Below are 15083 nucleotides of genomic sequence, written 5' to 3' on the forward strand. Positions count from 1 at the left end.
CTGCCGTGGCCCCACCATCAGCCGTGGCACCCCCTCTCCCTGCCATTCCTTCCACCAGCTCTGGGGGTGCCCATCTCTCAGCACCCAGAGCGTACGCCCAGGTGGCTGCAGCCCCATTGCCTTAACATCTTCCCCCGCCACCTCCTCTTGTTCCATCTCTGGTGGCTGGGGCCCCTTTCCCACTCTGACCAGGAAGCCCAGTGTCCATTGCCTCCTGGTGCCCACCTCGCCCCATGTTGAGATCTACGTGCGGGCGTTGGTGAGGGTGGTGGGGCCCACAGGCATTGTGGTGGCCTCCAAGATGCACAGAACCAGAGGCTGTGAAACCTCTGTTAGTAAATTTTGAGAATGGGAACTTTGTGAGGGAGTACATGAATCTCATACAGGCAGCTGGGAAATATATAAAACACCGAGTGCTCTTAATTGATTGTGGTGAAGTTTCCCAGGCTTATATGCTGTATGCCTTCAACTTAACCCTGGACCAAGAATGTGCCAATCATTATTCTCTGATTAAAATTGGAAATCTGAGAAGAGAGATTCGTTTTGCCATGGCGCTGCCCTCTACAGTCAATATGATAGTGTAAGGGATTGTAGATAATGTACTCAAGGTTAAGCACAGAAGTTTTGACTATATGGGATTCTGAACACTGTACAGTTAACACATTTTATCAAAGGATGATTCATTTTAGATGTTTTTCCTAGCTCCCAAAGGGTTCTGTGTTCAGAAGACCCCTGGGGCTGATTGTTAACAGCTCCACACACAACTTACCTGGGGAACACTGGCTGGCCTGCTACCTACCAAAACATGGGCCAGGAGAGTTTTCTGACTTCTATGAATTTCCCCCAGAGAGTAACTTCTTTCCTAAAGCTCTCATGACTTTCTTAAACTGTAACTCTGTGTTTCACCAGAGACCGCTACAAGACCCCCTTGCAGTAACCTGTGGATATCATTGTATAATATTGTTTTAAAGAAACATAGTAAGGGGTTTATCAGATTTTAAAATGTATACAGATGATTTACCAGAAAATGACCACATGGTGGTGCTGCTTGTAAAAGAAAGAAGTCAGGCATGTGCAGACATGCCCCAAACACATTTCAACATGTCCAGAGCTGTCTTTCTTGTTTTGAGTTTAAACATGTATTGTACACCCTCTTAAAAACAAATAAAACACACATGGGTTTCTGTTCAAGTAGTCAGTTGGGCCTTTTAAATGTTTCTGAAAGGCATGATCTGTGCTTATCTGCCCCTGGTAGATTCTACACTTCTGTTTAGCCATTCTACATTCTCTCTGTTGCTGCTGTAACCCACAAGGGAAGTAGGCACATTCAGCTTTGCCCTGGCTTTCATAAAAACAACCCTCCCTTTAGGCTGCCTCTTGTTAGAGAGAGAATGAGTGCTGGTAACCCCCCTAACTATATCAAGCATGTTAGATTCCACAATCTCCATACCACCAAAAAAAGTCCACCAAAAAATAAATGGGCTGTTTATTTCAGCGTTTTTCTTATAGCGGGCATTTCCCACCTCCAATATGTCCTAAATGACAAAGCCCAAAGCCTAACTGCCCCCCGTCCCCCTGCTCAACTTCAGAAGGCTGATTTTGCCCTTACTTGAGGACAGGGCCAGCTCTAGGCACCAGAGTCCCAAACATGTGCTTGGGGTGGCACTTTTCAAGGGGCGGCATTCTGGGTTTTTTTTTGTGTGTGTGTGGCTTGGGGCGGCAAAAAACCTGGAGCCGGCCCTGCTTGAGGAGGAAGAAACTTATTTTAATCTTTTCTGCTTAACCTTGCTTGGCAAATACCACCTATTTTTGCAGGACCCTGTCGTAAAGTTTAGTCTTTTCATAAATCAGATCTTAGTGGAATGTCTTTCATCTCAGAATCCAACTGGTGAGTTGTTGTGGTTTGGATACTTTCTTTGCCACTAGAGACTCCTCCCATTTGTTCTAGTTGATGACTTGGAACCAGATACATTTATTTTTCCAACATATTCCATTATGAGTTATTTAAAAGCCCTGATAGTAGGGGGAGAGCCAAGATAAACAAGGGGCCAATAAAAGCTCCTAGACTGTCTTACAATCAGCCTTTTAAAAAAAATTGCCCAGTTTTTTAATAAACCTTTGTTTTCTTTTTAGTGCTTGTTTGTGTGTCATTTCCTTTTAAAGTGTTGAGCACTATTTCTGAGATGGCCACTGAGATGGTCATTAGAGGTAGAGCACAAAATAGCCTTTCTCTGATGTTGTCTGGCTTTAATAAGCAGTTTTAAAGAGACAGGTTTCTCTGTACATGACTAGAAATACTTGTCAGGTGGAACACCTTTCTTAAAATGGTGGGGCTTGGTAAAAATTACAACTTTTATGGGCTTTTTAAAAAAAAATTATACACAGAGCCATTCTGGGGGGAAAAGGCCTGTTTTCAGCTCATAGGATTCGTGTGTTGATGCATTTGAATCCATCAACTGGTACCAACAGGGGTTTTTTGTTTTTTTGGTTTGTTTTTTTGTAGCATCCGCAAAAGCCTCCAAAAAGAATTGTCTTATTAGGGTACAAACTGCAAGGGTAGCACTTTGCTGTTTATCGCACAGGTTTTTAAAGAAAAATGTGTACTTTTAATTTAAATTAATTGTACAGCTCTTTTTTCCCTGGCAAAACACATTTTGCACAATGTACTTAGGTTCCTGTGGTGTACATATTTTGTAAAGGCTTTCTCGATTTCACCACATTTGGAAGCAGACTCTATCAAGTCATCTATAGTCACCATAGTCATTTTATGATTAGGCAGTAAGCTTCATAATCAAAAGTATGTGATACATTTCCATGTATCACATTTTTGGAAGGTTTACGTAACAACTCTTTATACAACAGTTGTCAACAAGTAAAATACCACACAATATTTTCAGTCATGCACAATAAGTCTATTACTATTTTCTAACAATTGTTTTATAAAAAATAGATTTTCCTGAATTTAAAGGGCCACAATGCAAACAGGAGAAGGGATGAACAAGCTGGATATGGTTCAGCATAATAATTAATACCTGTATGGCAAGGTTTTAAAAGCTTCCTCGAGGGTTCTTTTGTCATAAATGACTTTTTGTTTTCAAGAGTTCTTGTCTCCGTCAGCCAATACTTCTTCACCCTCATGATCCTAGGCTGCTGTACCACAAACGCTTTTAGGTCCTCACCTTTTGGGTTCAAACAGTAGTTGTGGATGAGAACTTTTAAAATCTCAGAATTAAAATTTTCTCACTCTGCCACAAGTTGAGCATGATTCCTTTTACTTTCATACAGGTAGTTTCATAGAATCATAGACGATTAGGGTTGGAAGAGATCTCAGGAGGTCATCTAGTCCAACCCCCTGCTCAAAGCACGGCCAACCCCAATTAAATCATCCCAGCAAGGGCTTTGTCAAGCCAGGCCTTAAAAACCTCTAAGGATGGAGATTCCAGGACCGGGACCTCCCCCAATCGCCACAAGTTTTCAAAGATAATGGCGAATGGCTCTGCAATCACATCTGCCAACTCCCTCAGGACCCTCGGATGCATTGCTTGTGTATGTCCAGCTTTTCTAATAGTCCTTAATCTGCTCTTTCACCACTGAGGGCTACTCACCTCCTCCCCATACTGTGCTGGCCAATGCAGCAGTCTGGGAGCTAACCTTGTCTGTGAAGATGGAGGCAAAACAAGCATTGAGTACTTCAGCTTTTTCCACATCATCTGTCACTAGGTTGCCTCCTCCATTCACTGAGGGTCCCACACTTTCCATGACCACCTTCTTGTTGCTACCAGATCTGTAGAAACCCTTCTTGTTTCCCTTTACATCCCTTGCTAGCTGCAACTCCTGTTTGTGCTTTGGCCTTCCTGATTACACCCCTGCAAGCTCGAGCAATATTTTTATACTCCTCCCTAGTCATCTGTCCAAGTTTCCACTTCTTGTAAGCTTCCTTTTTGTGCTTAAGCTCACCGAAGATTTCTCTGTTAAGCCGAGCTGGTCGCCTGCTATATTTGCTATTCTTTCTGCTCATAGGGATGGTTTGTTCCTGTGCTCTCAATAAGGCTTCTTTAAAATACAGCCAGCTCTCCTGGACTCCTTTCCCCCTCATATTAGCCTCCCAGGGGATGCTGCCCATTAGTTCGCTGAGGGGGTCAAAAGGACCTGCTTCAGCTGCTTTTCTGAAGTCCAGGGTCCATATTCTGCTGCTCTTCTTTCTATCTTTTGTTAGGATCCTGAACTCAATCATCTCATGGTCACTGCTGCCCAGGTTGCCACCCACTTCTACTTCCCCTACCAATTCTTCCCTGTTTGTGAGCAGCAGGTCAAGAGGGGCATGGCCCCTAGTTGGTTCCTCCAGCACTTGTACCAGGAAGTTGTTCCCAACACTCTCCAAAAACTTCCTTGATTGTCAGTGCACTGCTGTATTGCTCTTATGGTAATTGTCTAATGGCAAAAGTGCTTTGGTTTGTGGTTTTAAAAAATTCAACTGGTACATGGCCATGTATATTGACGTTAATGTAGTATATTGAAAGGAAAGGAGTCCATACACTTCGTCACCACTGCCTCACTATCCTGCCCTGGATTTTTAACAACCTGCTTCTTGGTCATTTTCATGACTCCTTTTCTGAACCAGTCACAAGGCTCTCACAAAATTTCAACATCTTTCTGGTGGTAATAGTGCAGTTTTTTTCTGAAGATCAAATTCATTCTTGTAATTGTATTGGTACCAGTTAGAAATTCCTTTTTTTCCCCTGGCATCATGTGTTCTACTCAGGCATAGGGCCCACATATTTATGGTTTTCAGTGGTGTTTTTTTTTTTAAAAGGGGGTGGTGGTGGAATACCCCTTGACTTCTTCAAAACACAGAGCCTTTGGTAACTTGCTGAGTTTCATGAGCAGAAAATTTAAAGAATCTGTAAATTTGATTTCTAAGTCCCCCACTGTCATGTGCATTAGTTTTCCACCTGCGTCACAGTACTGATGACAATTTTTAAAATCAATTGTCTAAGGATGAAATAACTGTTGTAACCTTTAGCATTATGAGCAATAAAAGTGAATCACTTGTCTACAAAGTTTGAACAAACTCGCTGACACGTTCTTTCCCATTAAATTCCCAGCTGGTTTCTTTATCTAAATGCATGGCATAGATATAATTTAGTACATGTACCTTTGTTTCTTGCATGCATTCAAAGTCATAAAAGACATAATCCTCCTCTTCTAGAGAGTAAATATTATGCATATATACTTGTGACCATCTATGCTGCCCGTCTTCTGATAACACTTGGGGCACTTCTTGCTTTTACTCCGATGATGATTGTAGAAGCCAGACTTATTGCAAAGACTTCTAGTTTTACAGTGAACTCTACTGTCTGCTGCCTGAGTTCTGTGTCTTTCTAAACAGCCTTGGATCTGCAAAATAGTTTACAGCTGGGATATTTCATATTTTCCCATACACTCAAGGCATTCTGTGCTAATACATGTATAGTAGTGGTCTTTACAGGCATGCTGGTGTTTGTGGCTGTACATGGCATGGCAGGACAAATATTGTGCTCCTATGAAGGCTTTGATATTTAGGATACTGTAATAATGTTTGTCATGTAAAAAAAACCACCATGATTCTGTCCACTGTTGTAAAAAAATTGCCAATCCCCTCTTTCATGATACATTACTTTAATAGTCACACCTTTGGAGCGCTGCCGCTGGAAGCTCCCGAGAAGTGGGGGGACCATTGGTGCCTGGACCATGGCCAACCCATGCTCCACCATGAGGCCGCACTCCTGCTCTACCTCTTCCCACCCCTGCTCCATCTCTTTCCCTGAGGGCACCCCTGCCTGCTGCTCATGCCTCTGTGCCCTCTCCCCCAGAGAGGCATGAGTGGTGGGCTGGTCGGCCTTGGGGCGGGGGGGAGTGGGGGCGGGAAGAGTCGGGGCAGGGTTTTGGGGGGAGAGATCAAGCACGGGTGGGGCCTCGGGGTGGAGTGCAGGTGGGGCCTTGGGAGGAGGAGGCTAAGTGGGGGTGGGACCCATGCCAAATGCAAGAGTCATGCACCACCTATAGTAAAGAGAGGGTGGTTTAGCCCCAGAGCATCTATGTGAAGCTGTACAAAAACTTCAGGCCCATTTGGGGATTAAAATCATGTAACAAATTTTGAATAGTGCTGTGAATGACCACGATTGTCCAAATTAGCAAAATTAAATTCTTGAAAATACTCAAGTATTAAATACTCTTTGGGGGTCTTATCCAGTGTCTCTCGCATTTCAAATACACCTGAGGAAATGCCTCAGATGCATCAGGAATGGAATATTCTGCTCCTTCAGAAGTGGGTGTCTATGGCCAATTCTTGAAGTTCTGTATTAAATGGGTCTATTTCCCTTTCTAGACTGGGCAAATTTTGTGAGTATCTCCTTTTTCTCAAAAGTATTCTGGCTTTTTTAAGTCTCTTTGCTAATCTCCTTCTCAGTCTTTTAGATCTCTCCCACTTTTATTCCTACCAAATTCCTGCATTGATGTAAACTCATAGGCCACATTCTTTTTACGAATTATAATTTAAAATTTTTAAACATGTTTATTTCAAATTAATTTTAAGAGAAGCAAAACCAAACTGAAAAGGGGGAGGGCGGGAGAAAGAAGGCAAAACTTTCTTTTATCTCTACAGAAAGCAGCGTGCTCAATTCATGTCCTTTACATTATACAAAACTTCCTATTGTTAGTAATAGCAATCGTTTTAACTCCATTTAAGCCTTCCACATATTTTTTTCAATTTAAAACAAACGTGAAAACAGTTATTTCAAAAACCAGTCAACATTCATGCTGTCACAAAACCAAAAACTCTTTACCAACCCCCTAATACATGCAAAGTTCTGGTAATTTCAATCTGTGTTTGATGTTTAATATTCTGCTATTGCACAAATAAAAACTAATAGCAATAACACATAGCCTTGAGTATTACAGGAAATACATTAGTTGTTTTGAATTTGCATATCATCTTGCTCTAACTCCATTAAAAAAGAAAAGCATTAATTTTAAAACAGTTATTTCAAAGTTGCAAACTCATCAAAACAAAACAAAACAGCCAGTACCATCTTCTGAATGGTCAGGAATAACTATCTGTTGCATTTGACTGCTATCTTGATCTAAATTACAAAAAAAACAAATCTTTAAAAACATTTATCTTAAAAATAAATCATAATTCTGTAAAAGATTAAGCATCTTACCAAAATTTGCAGATCCTCTTAGTGAGTCTTGTGAAAATTCAAAGTTCGTCTTGTTTTGAAAGAAATTATTGATTTTTTTTTAAACACTTGTATAAAACACATGTCACACACAAAATAGTATTTTGTCTTACAATTTCATTGTCCCCTATAGAGTCAGACATTTTACATAGGAGTACATCAACAATGATTTTTCAACTCTGCATTCAGTTTTCTCTCTCTCATAATTTATAGCGCTAAAAGGGGAACGAACTAAACCTCTCAAAAATGTTAAAAATTGATCTATAGGAGGGTCCCAGAAAACTTTTTTTTTAGTTTAAAATAGCCTGTTATTGCAATCTCTTTAATAACCCCATAATTTAACAAATCTGTGTGTACTGTTACTGGGATTTTATAGGCAACTCCATTGCCATGGTTACCGATACTTAGTAACATAGCACCAAGCCATGTGCATCATGGAAGGTGTCTCTCATGCTGCTGGCTAAGATCTGTGAGAACAGCGACCTGCCTTTGTACACAGACCTCTTCTTCTAGACACCCTTTATGGTAATTTATGCTACCACCTCCCTAGGTAACCCATTCCAGTGCTTCACCACCCTCCTAGTGAAAAAGTTTTTCCTAATATCCAACCTAAACCTCCCCCACTGCAACTTGAGACCATTACTCCTTGTTCTGTCATCTGCCATCACTGAGAACAGCCGAGCTCCATCCTCTTTGGAACCCCCTTTCAGGTAGTTGAAAGCAGCGGTCAAATCCCCCCTCATTCTTCTCTTCTGCAGACTAAACAATCCCAGTTCCCTCAGCCTCTCCTCATAAGTCATGTGCCCCAGCCCCCAAATCATTTTTGTTGCCCTCCGCTGGACTCTTCCCAATTTTTCCACATCCTTCTTGTAGTGTGGGGCCCAAAACTGGACACAGTACTCCAGATGAGGCCTCACCAATGCCGAATAGAGGGGAATGATCACATCCCTCAATCTGCTGGCAGTGCCCCTACTTATACAACCCAAAATGCCGTTAGCCTTCTTGGCAACAAGGGCACACTGTTGACTCATATCCAGCTTCTCATCCACTGTAACCCCTAGGTCCTTTTCTGCAGAACTGCTGCCTAGCCATTTGGTCCCTAGTCTGTAACAGTGCATGGGATTCTTCCGTCCTAAGTGCAGGACTCTGCACTTGTCCTTGTTGAACCTCATCAGACAATAATGAGGCACTCCTCATGACAAAGGGGTGCCTCGTTATTGCAAAATACTGATTTCGTAGTGTTGTGTTTAAAACTATAGCTTTATTTCTAATAAAAAATATGCAATATGCTCATCTCTCTTTCTCCTTACAAAAGTTACTCAATCCTCTGTGCTGACACACAGCTTTTGTCTTTTTAAACTCTAATTTGTTATTGAAACACATCTGTAAATATGGGTTATTTATAATAGAGAATTGTATTTTAAACATTTTCATTTAACTGAATCTCTTCAAAACATCTCTTAGATTGTAAAGACAGGTCTTTTTGTTATGTTACGGGTTTTTCATCTCAGTCAAAAGTGACCAATTGTTTTTTCATGTTAAACTTTTAAACGTTTATTTGCTAAAACTTTACTTCATGTACCAGAATTTAGATTTTTTTTTTAAGTTAGGAAGGAAAGAAAGAGAGGGGGGCGAGAAATGGCTGCCTTATCTCTGGTGAAAAAGTATTAATTGTTTTATGTAATCTAGTTTTTCTTTCGAGTTTTGTATAAAGTGTATAAATCTAAAGCTTTCTTCACAGCTTACACATAATAAGTTTTCAGAGCAGTTTTCCTTTAGGCAAAACTTGAAAAAGCAAGCTAACACTATTTTTAATAGGCTAGTGTATTTATTAAAACTTTATTTGATTTAGTAGCATTTAGTTTTTTAAAAAGTTAGGAAAGAAAAGAGTGTAGGGGAGAAATAACATGTTTTACCAAAGATAAGAAACTATCAACTGTTTTACAAGAGCTAGCTTTTCATTTAAGTTAGCCTGTGTGTATATTTTGTATAAAATGTGTAAATCTCAAGTTTTTTTTTTTTTTTTTAAGAGTTTACAAGCAATACATTTGCAGGGCAGTTTTCCAAAGTTTAGGCAATACTTTAAAAAGCAAGATATCACTATTTTTAAAAGGCTGATGTATTTCTCCAAATACTTGTGTATATGTACAGTGCTTGTCTTTCCATTTATTTGTTTAAAGAGATGTGTTTTTAAACAGGCCAACACCCCTTGGCATATTATGATTGGTTCAGGAAAATAGTTCAGGAAAATGCAATTATGTGACATGTTCAATCAGAAGCTATTCTTTAGACAAGCCGTGCTACTTGACTGTCTTGGAATCAGGGCCAGCCTTACAGGTGGGCAATGTAGGCTGCAGAAGGGCTGTGTTCACTTCGGGGGAGGGGATAAAGGGGGCTGTGAGGCAAGAACCAGGCACTCTCATGCATCCCCTTTCCACCCTCCCAGCAGCATGACACCTGCAGTGCCACTCTGCCTGTTCAGTGGCTGCCCGCTGCTCAGGGAGTAGTACTTAAAGGGTGACAAAGAAAGTTTGCCCAGGGTGCCATTTTCCCTAAGGCCAGCCCTGCCTGGAATTACTGGCATTTGACTAGTAGCGGCTTTTCTCTTCACTCTGCTACTTGGTCAGTGACACAGGCTTTTGTCCTTTCCTGTTAGTTTAAATCTTTCTCTGCAGCCTCTCTGAATTTATTTTCTCTCTCTTTCTGTAACAAGCTGAAAGGCTTTTGCTTTTCTTAGCTCTTCTACAGCTTCTTTCACTTTGTGTCTTGTTTAACTCAACCACACTTCAGTTTTCTTTAAAAATACATATTCTGTTACTAATATTTAATGCCTTTATTTTAAAAAATGAATAAAATATTTTTTTCTCGAAAGGCCTGTTAAAACAAATGTGTTAACACTTTATTCCTCTGTTTACTAAACTTTATTTAAAAAGCCTCTTTTCTTCTGAAAAAATTGTCTTCTAACTTTAAAATGGCTCTAAAAATGTGAAAACACACACACAAAACTGTCCTAATGCACCCAATAAAAATAAATAAAATAATTTCAGAATGGCCACTGCACCAAAAGTGTATACATCCAAAAATGAGAACAGAGGATGGGATATACATCAAGAAGGGGGGGAGGGTGGAAACATGTCAAAACTTATATGGTGATGAATGCCATAGAGGTCTTTACTACTTAAGACCCCTTTGTGGAGCAAGCCCTGGGAAAACAACGACTTTGTGGGGAGTTCACCTACTAATGACCTTCATGAATTGGAAGAGTCAAAGCCACAAAATTTAGCCATATAGAAGCCTCCAGAGGGAAAATACAACATAAAACAATATGAAATGGAAAAGTAGTGAGTTGCCTAATTTTAAAGGCTATATAGTTAATTAAAATTACTCCCTCTCCATTACAGAAAGAGCCATGTTAAAAGAGTGCACTGTTTGTATATAAATAACTAATATGAAATGTGCCAGTAATATGTAGTATTGTTTATAGATTTGTTATTACCAATAAAAAGTTCATTGTTGTCTACTGCAAATAACTTGCTTAGTGCAGCTCTTTACACCAGTTCTTAATGGGGGAACTTTGGCAGAGTGTGTATAGAAAGGACATATGGTGGGGTGGTTGGGACAGGGGAAGAAGATAAAACAGATATGGTTTTGTGGTGTAAGGAAGGGAGGGGACAGAGGTAAGCTTTGTGAAGAGCAGAGGGTGAGGGTCATGGTGGGAGGGGAAAGAAAAAGTTAGTGACTAGAGAGACAAATGTATTGGGGAAAATATACATGGTGGGAAGGGGAGCAAAGAGGCAGACAGTGAAAAAAGATGAAAGAAACAGAATTAGTGAGATGGAGAAAGATGGGAAGAGAGGGAGAGAGAGTCCTGCTTCATGATGTGGATATGGAGGGGCAGGGAACCATGTAGGGAACAATGAAGATATGGAGGAAATACAGAGAGGACAGAGTACATGAAAAGAAGTTGTGGGTAGGTATAAGAGTAAGTGGAGCAGGCAGGAGAGAGAAGTTTTCAAACTCAGGTGCTTTTTCAAACTCAGGCACCACATTGGGGATGCTGCACAAATAGAAAGATGTTTTGCCCAGAAGAAACTTGGGGGTTGATTGTGCCTCAGAATACAGAATCACTTCCTAATCTCCAACTTGGGATAGTGCAACCTGTTTCTCCCCTCCCCACCCCCCATAGACATTAAGGGCAGAAGGGACCATCAGGATCATCTAGTCTGACCTCCTGCACATTGCAGGCCACAACTTCACCCACCCACTCCTGTAATAGACCCATAACCTCTGGCTAAGTCACGGAAGTCCTCAAATAATGATTTAAAGACTCCAAGTTACAGAGAATCCACCATTTACTCTAGTTTAAACCTGCAGGTGACCTGTTTCCCATGCTGCAGAGGAAAGTGGAAAACTCCAGGGTTTCTGTCAATCTGGCGCTGGTGAAAATTCCTTCCCAATGCCAAATGTCAGTTGGACCCTGAGCATGTGGGTAAGACCCACCAGCCAGACACCTTGGAAAGAATTCTCTGTAGTAACTCAGAATCCGCCCCATCTAGTGTTCCAAAACCATATTTGCTGCTAGCAGTACAGATTGGCTACATGCCATTATAGGCCATCTCATCATACCATCCTCTCCATAAACTTATCAAGCTCAGTCTTGAAGCCAGTTAGGATTTGCCCCCACTGCTCCCCTTGGAAGGCTGTTTCAGAGCTTCACTCCTCTGATGGTTACAAACCTTTGTCTAATTTCAAGCCTAAACTTGCTGATGGCCCGTTTATATCCATTTGTTCTTATGTCCACATTGGCACTTAACTTAAATATCTCCTCTCCCTCCCTGGTATTTACCTCTCTGATGTATTTATAGATAGCAATCACATCTCCCCTCAGCCTTCTCTTGGTTAGTCTCTGCTCATAAGGTAGGTTTTCCACTCCTCTGACCATCCTAGTAGCCCTTCTCTGCACTTGTCCCATTTGAATTCATCTTTCTAAAACATGGGAAACCAGATTTGTGCACAGTAGTTCAGATGAGGTTTCACTAGTGCCTTGTATAATGGTACTAACACTTTCCTATCTCTACTGGAAATGCCTTGCCTGATGCATCCGAAAACTGCATTAGCCTTTTTCATGGCTGCATCGCATTGGCGGCTCAGAGTCATCCTGTGATCAACCAAGACACCCCAGTCTTTCTCCTCCTCTGTCACTTCCAACTGATAAATCGCCAGTTTATAGCAAAAATTCTTGTTGTTAGTCCCTAAGTACATGACCTTTGTCGGAGAATAACAGAGTTCTCACTTTTTGTTTGGGTACAGCAAGTCAGATACATTATTTTCTCTCACAACTGCGCAGAGGGAGAGAGCTAAGCAGGTCTCTCTACAGGTAAACAATTACAGCAAACCTTTATACCTTTCATTACAGACAATAATAAGCAACAGCTGCATTTTGTTTATACATAGGCCATCTTGATATCTTATTTTTCTCACTTGTTTTGACTCTAGCCTACATACAATATTTTCTACACATTATCTACACAAGGTCGCAACAACTTCTCACACAGTTCTTTCCCACTCGCCTCACACAATCCTCGCTTCTACAAATCTCGCGTTATTAGGGTTACAGTTAGCCTGACTCTTGCTAACAAACTGTCATGCATTGCAGTTCCTTCTTGTCAGTTCTTTCTCTGCTTCCACACCTTGAACTTTGCACTGTTAAATTTCATCCCATTTCTACTACTCCAGTTTTCAAGGTCATCCAGATCTTCTTGTATGATTTTCCAGTCCTCCTTAGTATTGGCAGTACCTCCTAACTTTTTGTCATCTGCAAATTTTATTATCACACTCACTTTTTGGGCCACTTTTATGGCACCTTTTGTGCCAATAAAAATGTTAAATAAGATTGGTTCCAAGACTGATCCCTCAGGAACTCCACTAGTAACCTCCCTTCAGCCTGACAGTTCACCTTTCAGTAGTCTCCCCTTAAACCAGTTCCTTATCCACCTTTCAATTCTCATATTAACCCCGAGTTTCTCCAAATTAATTAATAATTTCCCATGTGGAACTGTATCAAATGCCGAACTGAAATCGAGGTAGATTATATCTACTACATTTGCTTTGTCTAAAAAAACAGTTATCTTCTAAAAGAAGGAGATCAGGTTGGCCTGGCACAATGTACCTTTTGTAAAACCATGTTGTATTTTATCTCAATTACCATTTATGTCTATGTCCTGGACTACTTTCTCTTTCAAAATTTGTTCCAAGACTTTGCATACAACTGAGTTCAAACTAAAGGGCCTCTAGTTTCTCAAATCACATTTTTCCCCTTTCTTAAAAATAGTAACTATATTAACAATTCTCCAGTCATAGGGTATGAACCCTGAGTTTATAGATTAACTAGAAATCCTTGCTATTGGTCTTGCAATCTCATGTGCCAGGTCCTTTAATATTCATGGATAGAGATTATCCAGGCCCCACAATTTGGTCCCATTAAGCTGTTTGAGTTTCACTTCCACCTCCTATGTGGTAATTTCTACTTCCATATCCTCATTTCCATTAGCTACCCTGCAACTACCCCTAAGCTCCTCAATACACTTATTAAAAATTGAGGCAAAGTATTTCTTTGGGCCATGCCTAGTTTAGCAGTCTCACTTGTTATGTCCTTGTTTTCTTTTTATTTATATGGCTATAAATAAATGTATATGGCTTTTACTATTGGTTTTAATTTCCTTCCCAGGGTCCAACTCTGCTTGGCTTTTAGCAGTTCTCACTTTCCCCCTACATTTTCTGACCTCCAATAGGTAGCTTTCCTTTCAGATCCATTCAATCTTCCATTCCCTGTAGGGTTTTCTGCTTTCTCTTAATAACCTGTTTGAGATGCTTGCTCATCCAGCGTGGTCTGCAACCCTTCCCTATGATTTTTCCCCTTGAGATGCAGGCTTCAGATAGTTTCTGCAACTTTGACTTAAACTAATTCTAAGCCTCCTCCACGTTCAAATCCTTGAGTTCTTCAGTCCAGTCCACTTTCCTAATTAATTTCCTTATTATTTTAAAGTTTGCCCTTTTGAAATCATGGATCATGGACAGTCAGGACAGTGCAATCAGACAGCTCAATCTCCAACTCAGACAGTCTCTGTGACTTACTTTCCACTTCTTTAGTGTGTTTAGCCCTTAGGCTCCTCATGGTCCTCCTTTCTTGGGTTTCCTTTGCAGCAAAGCACCCTATGATGAGATAACTGGCTCTGTGGATATGGGGAAAGCGGTGGACATGATATGCCTTGACTTTAGCAAAGCTTTTGATACAGTCTCCCACAGTATTATTGCGAGCAAGTTAAAGATGTATGGATTGGATGAATGGACTATAAGGTGGATAGAAAGCTGGCTAGATTGTCAGGCTCAATGGGTAGTGATCAATGGCTCGATGTCTAATTGGCAGCCGGGATCAAGTGGAGTACCCCAGGAGTCGGTCCTGGGGCCATTTTTGTTCCACATCTTCATTAATAATCTGGATAATGGGATGGATTGCACCCTAAATCCGCGGATTACACTAAACTGGGGGGAGAGGTAGAAATGCTGGAGAGTAGGGATAGGGTCCAGGGTGACCTAGATAAATTGGAGGATTGGGCCATATGAAATCTGATGAGGTTCAACAAGGACAAGTGCAGAGTCTTGCATTTAGGATGGAAGAATCCCATGCACTGCTACAGGCTGGGAACCGACTGGCTAAGTGGCAGTTCTGCAGAAAAGGACCTGGGGATTATAGTGGACAAGAAGCTGGATATGAGTCAAGAGTGTGCCCTTTTTGCCAAGAAGGCTAATGGCATATTGGGCTGCATTAGTAGGAGCATTGCCAGCAGATTGAGGGAAGTATTA

Source organism: Emys orbicularis, chromosome 2, assembly GCF_028017835.1.
Source record: "Emys orbicularis isolate rEmyOrb1 chromosome 2, rEmyOrb1.hap1, whole genome shotgun sequence".
In the NCBI taxonomy this organism is placed as follows: domain Eukaryota; kingdom Metazoa; phylum Chordata; order Testudines; family Emydidae; genus Emys; species Emys orbicularis.